Source organism: Microtus pennsylvanicus, chromosome 15, assembly GCF_037038515.1.
Source record: "Microtus pennsylvanicus isolate mMicPen1 chromosome 15, mMicPen1.hap1, whole genome shotgun sequence".
Taxonomy (NCBI): domain Eukaryota; kingdom Metazoa; phylum Chordata; class Mammalia; order Rodentia; family Cricetidae; genus Microtus; species Microtus pennsylvanicus.
In genome coordinates this window covers 26,535,365-26,542,216 of record NC_134593.1, presented here as the reverse complement: position 1 = coordinate 26,542,216, position 6,852 = coordinate 26,535,365, and positions in this window count along the sequence as shown.

Here is a 6,852-nt window from a genome sequence, read left to right as displayed (position 1 = left end):
AGGCAGGAGAAGACATTTTTTCTGTCCCGAGACAGCAGGCGGTACTGGACCCTGACAGGAAGGACCGTGTGTCTCATCTGTATTGTCACGGCTGCCTGGAGTCCCCTTCCCAACTATGATGGTAGTATTTTTGACTGGGCGGGGGCACCTAGGGCACTGGGTTTCCCAGAGAGTGTAGGGGAACAGGAAATTACATAGGAAACAGAGCTCTGAGAATCCACTCAGGGGCTGTGCACTTCTGCAATTGTTGTTCATGCATGGAATAGAACTCTCTTCACTGGACAAAGGCAGCTGAGGAGGGCTCCCCTCTGAAAGGCGAGCATGAGAGTGGAGCTCACACAGACTGGTGATGTTTGAGCTATGACAGGGACAGAAGAGCGAGGCCTCTTTGAATACACTCATTGCTCAGTCGAGATGATACAAGGGTCATGTATTAGTAGTAAGACTAAATTGATCCTATCCGGCTCTTTCTGATTCACCTTAAAAAAAACCTTTAATCCCAGCTCTTGAGTCAGAGGCAGGTAGATCTCTGCAAGTTCAAGGCCAGCCTGGTCTACAGAACAAGTTCTAGGACAGCCAGTATTACACAAAGAAGCCCTGTCTCGAAAAACAAAAAACAAAAATCCTAAACCTCAAAAGGTTGAAACTGTTTCACCAGTAATTTAACTGCCTGCTGGAACTAACTTAAATATGCCTTAAAGGAAGAAAACAAAATCCAGACACTTAGTAACCTGGCATTTACAACAACCAGGGTCACTTCCAGGCCAGTCAGGGTTCAAACATAGAAGTTCATATAAAACGAGAAAGGGCTCTTATGTAAACTTGAGAAGTTCATTAAACTTGAAGCCTGGAGGGTGAATAGGTCATGCTTGTGATGCAGAAGGAGGCGTAAAAAGGGATTTCAAATGCACCTGCACTTTGTAGTTTGAGCTCAGGAAATGTCTGAGTTTTCTTTTTCCTTTTCCTTTCCCTTCCTCCCTTCCTCCCTTCCTCCCTTCCTCCCTTCCTCCCTTCCTCCCTTCCTCCCTTCCTCCCTTCCTCCCTCCCTCCCTCCCTCCCTCTCTCCCTCCCTTCCTTCCTTTCTCTTTCTCTTTTCTTTTTTGTTTTTGTTTGTTTGTTTGTTTTTGAAACAGTATCTCACTATGTATCCCTGGCTGGCCCTGAACTCACAGATATCCTGCTTCCCAAGTGCCAAATCCTCTTTTAAATACTTTCATCTGGGGCTGGATAGATAGTAAGCCAAATGGCTAAGGGTGTGTACCGCTCTTCTGACAGACCCCAGTTCAGTTCCTAGCACCCATATGGGGCACTTCACAACAGCCTGTTACTCCAGATCTAGACATCTGGTGCCCTCTTCTGGCCCCCGAGGTCATTGCACTCATGTGGGTATACACAAACACTCATATACACACCATTAAAAATAAGAAATTAAAATCTTTGGAGAGACTGACAGTTGATTAAGTCAGGCATACTTTAAATAAACTTCATTTCAGTAACTTGAAAACTGACATATATGAGGTTCTGGAATGATCCCAGCACTGCAAAAACAGTCAAACTAGAATGAACTTAACTGAGAGCAATGAAATGTGGTCTTGAATTACACTAAAAAAGCTCTCTAAATCAACACATCAGCTTGCATTTGTTCAGTATTTGGAAGAATGCAGAATGGCTTCCACCTCCCTCTTGTATCTAACTCTCAGAGAGAGTATCTTTTGTACCTCACTCAAACCAGAAACAAACTAGAAATGGAATTCTGGGCTGTGGTGGAGCTCAGTGGTACAGCAATTGCCTGGGCATGCCTGAAGCCCTGGGTTTGACCCTAAGATTGTGTGGACAAAATAGAAAAGGAACTCTAGGTCCACAGTTAGTACATTGCCAAGTCAGTACATCCCGTATCTCATAGAAGAACATGGTGAGACATGAAACAGAGTGGATAGACCCAGACTTTAGAGAGACAACTGAGTTAGCAGGGAAGGACTTTAAAAGGGTATCAGAATATGTTCTAAAATTCTGAGGAAAGTGTGGAGACAATCTGATGGTAAATGGAGGCACAAAAAGGAACTGAAAGGGATGTTGAAGCTGAAGCAGAAAGCTGGACCAAAAATTTACTGAAAAGCTTAACTTCAGATTAGTTCCACAGCATAACAATACCACCGACAAAGTCAGCGAGGTTGAGGACCCAGCAGTACAACTCCCCGGGGTGGCACATGAAGAGAAGGAACGAAAGGAAAGAACATTGTCCCGAGGAAAAAGAACAACAAGCTCCAGGAAACGTGCGCGATGGAGTCTCCCGGAAGGGTGGCGCTTGACAGTAATTTGAAGAGGAAAACACTGTCCAAATTGGATGAGAACTATAATCTTGATGTTCAAGAAGCCAGTGAACAGCAAGGAGGATTTTTAAAAAATCACATCAAAGCATCTCTAACTTGTTGAAAACAAGTTAGAAAAAGAAATTCTAAAAAAACATTCAACTAGATAAAGACACACGGTGTACCAAAGGACAGAAATTAGAACCACAAATATTTCTCACAAATAGCACAAGCCAGAGGATGAAGCAATCTTTGATGTTCAGAATTTTTTTTAAACTTTTAATTGTATCTCTTATTAAATTATTTGTTTATTTTTGTTGGAAGAAGCATGTGTTTGCCTTAGCATATGTGTGGCAGCCAGAAGACGACTTGCAGGAATCGTTTCTCCAACCTGGAACTTTATATTTAAGGAAAATATCCTTAAACAATGGAGAGAAAAATCAAAGCATGTTCCATACAAACAGGCTGTGGTAATTCCTTGCCACAGTCTGTGAGAAGTTATTGAAAGAGTTTCCTGGCTGAGGGAATAGGAAAAAATGTAAGAATAAATATGAAGCACATTTGCTCTCATTGTTCAGTGTCTTTGAAAAACGTTGAAGCCAGAAGACTCCCATTTCCCGCTAAGATGGAGTACGATATAAGATGGAGACAGACGTGTGGGTGTGTCTTAGCTAGGGTTATTCTTGTTCTGAAGAGACACCATGACCTATGGCAACTCCCATAAAGGAAAATATTTAATTGGGGTGGATTGCTTACAGTTTCAGAAGTTCAGTTTATTAACATCATGGTGGGGAGCATGGTGGCGTGCAAGCAATATGGCACTGGCTACATCTTGATCAGAAGGTAACATGAAGAGTCTGTCTCCATGGCTGTGACTTGAGCATATATGAACCCTCAAAGCCCACGTCCATTGTGACACACTTCTTCCAACAAGACCACACCTCCTAATAGTGCCACTCTCTTTGGAGGCCATTTTCTTTCAAACCACCACAGGGTGAGTATAAGAACAATATTTTAAGTGACAGTTGGAAGATATTAACTAATAGGCAACAAGACTGGGCAATTAAGTCAAGGGCCCTCCACAATTACTCTGGATTACTGACTGGAAGGGACTGTAACCTCAGTGCAGGGATGTTAGCACATGCTGGTAATCCCAGCTCTTGGGAGGCTGAGACAGGATAAGAAGAAAATGCATGGAGGACAGAGATGATTTTCCAAAGCACTTAAGATATTTCTAAAAAATAAAACACTAAAGCATTAAAAATATTTCCACTTGCCAGATCCTGTCTCAAAAAATAAAAGCATCCATCAATTATATTGCAATTACTTAGAAATACATTTTAATTTCTTTTGAAATATTTATTTGTTTTTATTTTACATGTCTGGGTATTTTTCTGCATGTGTGTGTATGCACCAGGTGTGTGCAGTGACCTCCAAGGCCAGAAGATGGCATCAGATCCCCTGGATCTGGAGTTACAGGTGGTTTTGAGCCACCACACATGTGCTGAGTCCTCTGTAAGTATAGCCAGTCCTCCTGACTGCTGAACCCTGACATACATTTTAGATTATACTGTCAATAACTTTGAAGTATAAAGGACTTGTGGACAGGCTGAAATCCTATGGCTCCTCAATCTGGTTTCCATTGTCTTTTGCTCAATAACAATATAAAATTGACTCTTGTGACAACTATTTGTTCAAGAAAGCTGTTATTTTGGTAATTAAGGGCATTGGGAAACACTTATGGAGACTGGGAGAGACCTGCACAGGGCGGACTGTGTGGCGGAGGGACAGGTCTGGGCATGACAGAGTGGGGGAACATCTTCCCTTTCTATGGAGCCTTTTACAGTGGCCCCTCAGCACAACTCACTGCACAGTTCTTAGCAACTGCCACCCCTCCCCCTTGGTAAGTGCTTCCTTTTAAGGAGAGGTATAGACAGAAGTTTAAGTGTAGACTGAATGGTCTCACAGCCATTCAGTCCCAACAAAACACACAGAGGCTTATATTAATTATAAACTAGTTGGTCTATTAGCTCAGGCTTATTATTAACTAGCTCTTACAACTTAAATTAACCCATAATTCTTATCTATATTTAGTTATGTCACTTGGTACCTTACTCAGTGAGGCATTCTTATCTTGCTTCCTCTGCATCTGGCTGGTGGCTGCATACTGAGCCTTTCCTCTTCCCAGAATTCTCTTAGCCTGGTTGCTCCACCTATACTTCCTGTCTGGCTACTGGCCAATCAGCATTTTAGTAAGCCAGTATGAGTGACCAATCTTTACAAGATTTGTAAAGTACGAATAGTACAAGAGCATTATCCCGTAGCAGGGAGGCAGAGTATCTGGGAAAGCCTCAGCTGCTGCTGACGAAAGCCCTGACAACTAATGGGCAGTCCCAGCTCGTAACCAGAAAGCAAGATGGAAACCCTACACTTTTCCTTACAGGGACATGGATTGGGGTTTGTGCTCCTAGAGTTTTACTGATCTTTATGAGGGTGTCCTTATGGGATGTCAAGGAGCACATGGGCACAGAGAGAAGCAGTGTCATGGAGGTCTGGACCAGGACAATTTCCTGCTTTGATAAGTGAGATGTCTGCTCTCTCTCTCTCTCTCTCTCTCTCTCTGTGTGTGTGTGTGTGTGTGTGTTTGTATGTGTGTGTGCCCACATGTATGTGCCTGCTATGTCATATATATGGAGGTCAGAAGACAACTTGCAGGAGTAGGTTTTTTTTTTCCTTCCACCATGTGCATTCTGGGGATTGAACATTCTGGGGATTATCAGGCTTATTGAAAAATGCCTTTAGTCACCTCTCCAGGCCCTGGCTCTAGGTCTTTAGACCACCAAAGACTCTGCTGGTGGAGAGCAGTATTGCCCACTTGACAATATTTGTTTGTGTTGGATCCTCTTTCTTCACTCTGTCTCAGGCTCTGTCCCTTCTTGGCAGTGACTTCTGACCCTCCTGTCTTGGACACAGATTACAGTCCTTATTCTTTGTGCTGTGTTTTGCTTTGGATAACACCCATCCTGATTAGGTTTAAGTGGGCAGTGGGTGGTGGGGCAGAGGGATGAATACACATCAGAAGGAAATGGATGCCTTCTTGAGTGGAACCTAGGTGGTGCAGAGCCTGAGGAATGTTACTGCCACCTCCCAGACTTTCTGGGGTAGAGGGGACACAGCAGCTTTTTACTGAGGGGTTGAAGGGCTGGCAGAACCCTGGGAGCAAGACTAGGGTTCAGTTAAGGATATGGGTGACAGGCGTTCAATCAAGACTGAAGCCAGATTTTTTTTTGAGACATCAGCTCACAAAAAGCAATACAGGGACTTATTATGAATTATGAAAGCTCAACCTATAGCTTAGACTTGTCCCACTAGCTCTTATACTTTAGTTAACCCATTTATATTAATCCACATTTTCCTCATGACTTTTCACCTCTCCTTCATCTTGCTCCTCATGTTTCCTCTCTGTGTCCCCTAGTGACTTCCCTCTTCTTCTGAGAGATCTCTCTGTCCAGAAGTCCCGCCTCTACCTCTTGCCTAGCTATTGGCCATTTTGCTTTTTATTAAACCAATCACAGTGACACACCATCACACAATGTAAAAGAATATTCCACAAGACTCTGCTGGTCTTGGCCATTTGTCTAGCAAACCATGGGTTGTCCAGAAGCTCTGCTGAATGTCATGGACATTCGATCCAGCAGTCAGTAGGATGCACAAGCCTGAGCAGCTGTTGCAGCTGTGGACATCAGATGACGTTAGTGCCCTGAAACATGCAGGATGCTGATGGCCTGCACTGCAGTTTGCACCAGGGTCACCTACTGAAAAGGAAAGTGATCTTCAGCAATGGTTCAGTGTTGAAGGAGCAGCAGGCTGCGTTCCTGCCACCCAGCTCCTGGCCGCCTGGCTAGCTTATGCCCCAAAATAACAACACACAAACTGTATTCATTTAAACACTGCTTGGCCCATTAGCTCTAGCCTCTTACTGGCTCTCATATCTTGCTTTAACTCATTTCTAATAATCTGTGTAGCACCAGTCTTACCGGGAAAGATTCAGCATGTCTGACCTGGCGGCTTGCTTCATCACGTCTGCCCTAGAGAGCAGAAGCATGGCGTCTTACCTTACTTCCTCTTCCTCCCAGCATTCTGTTCTGTTTACTCCATCCACCTATGTTCTAACCTATCAGGGTCAAGCAGTTTCTTTATTAATTAACCAATGACCTTCCTCCATCAGTTCAGGAATCTTGGGAATTATTTTCCCCATGGAGATGGGATATGAGGTGAGAACCCTTCCTGGGGGGGTTTTTGCTCACACGATGGGGATGTGGAGCAGGGCATCATTTGGGGTGCCCACCCCTAGTGGACTGGTCACAACGTGTCTAGCACACTATGAAATGCCCTCCCAGTGCACTCCAAAGAGGTGAAACAAGTTCAAGGCTTCCGAAGGCAAGAGGCGATTCCTCCGTCTAGATCTACACAGGAGAGCTGACGTAAGCCCTGAGTGCAGAGTCCACCTCTGGTCCTCTCACCCTCGGCATAATCCAGGCTG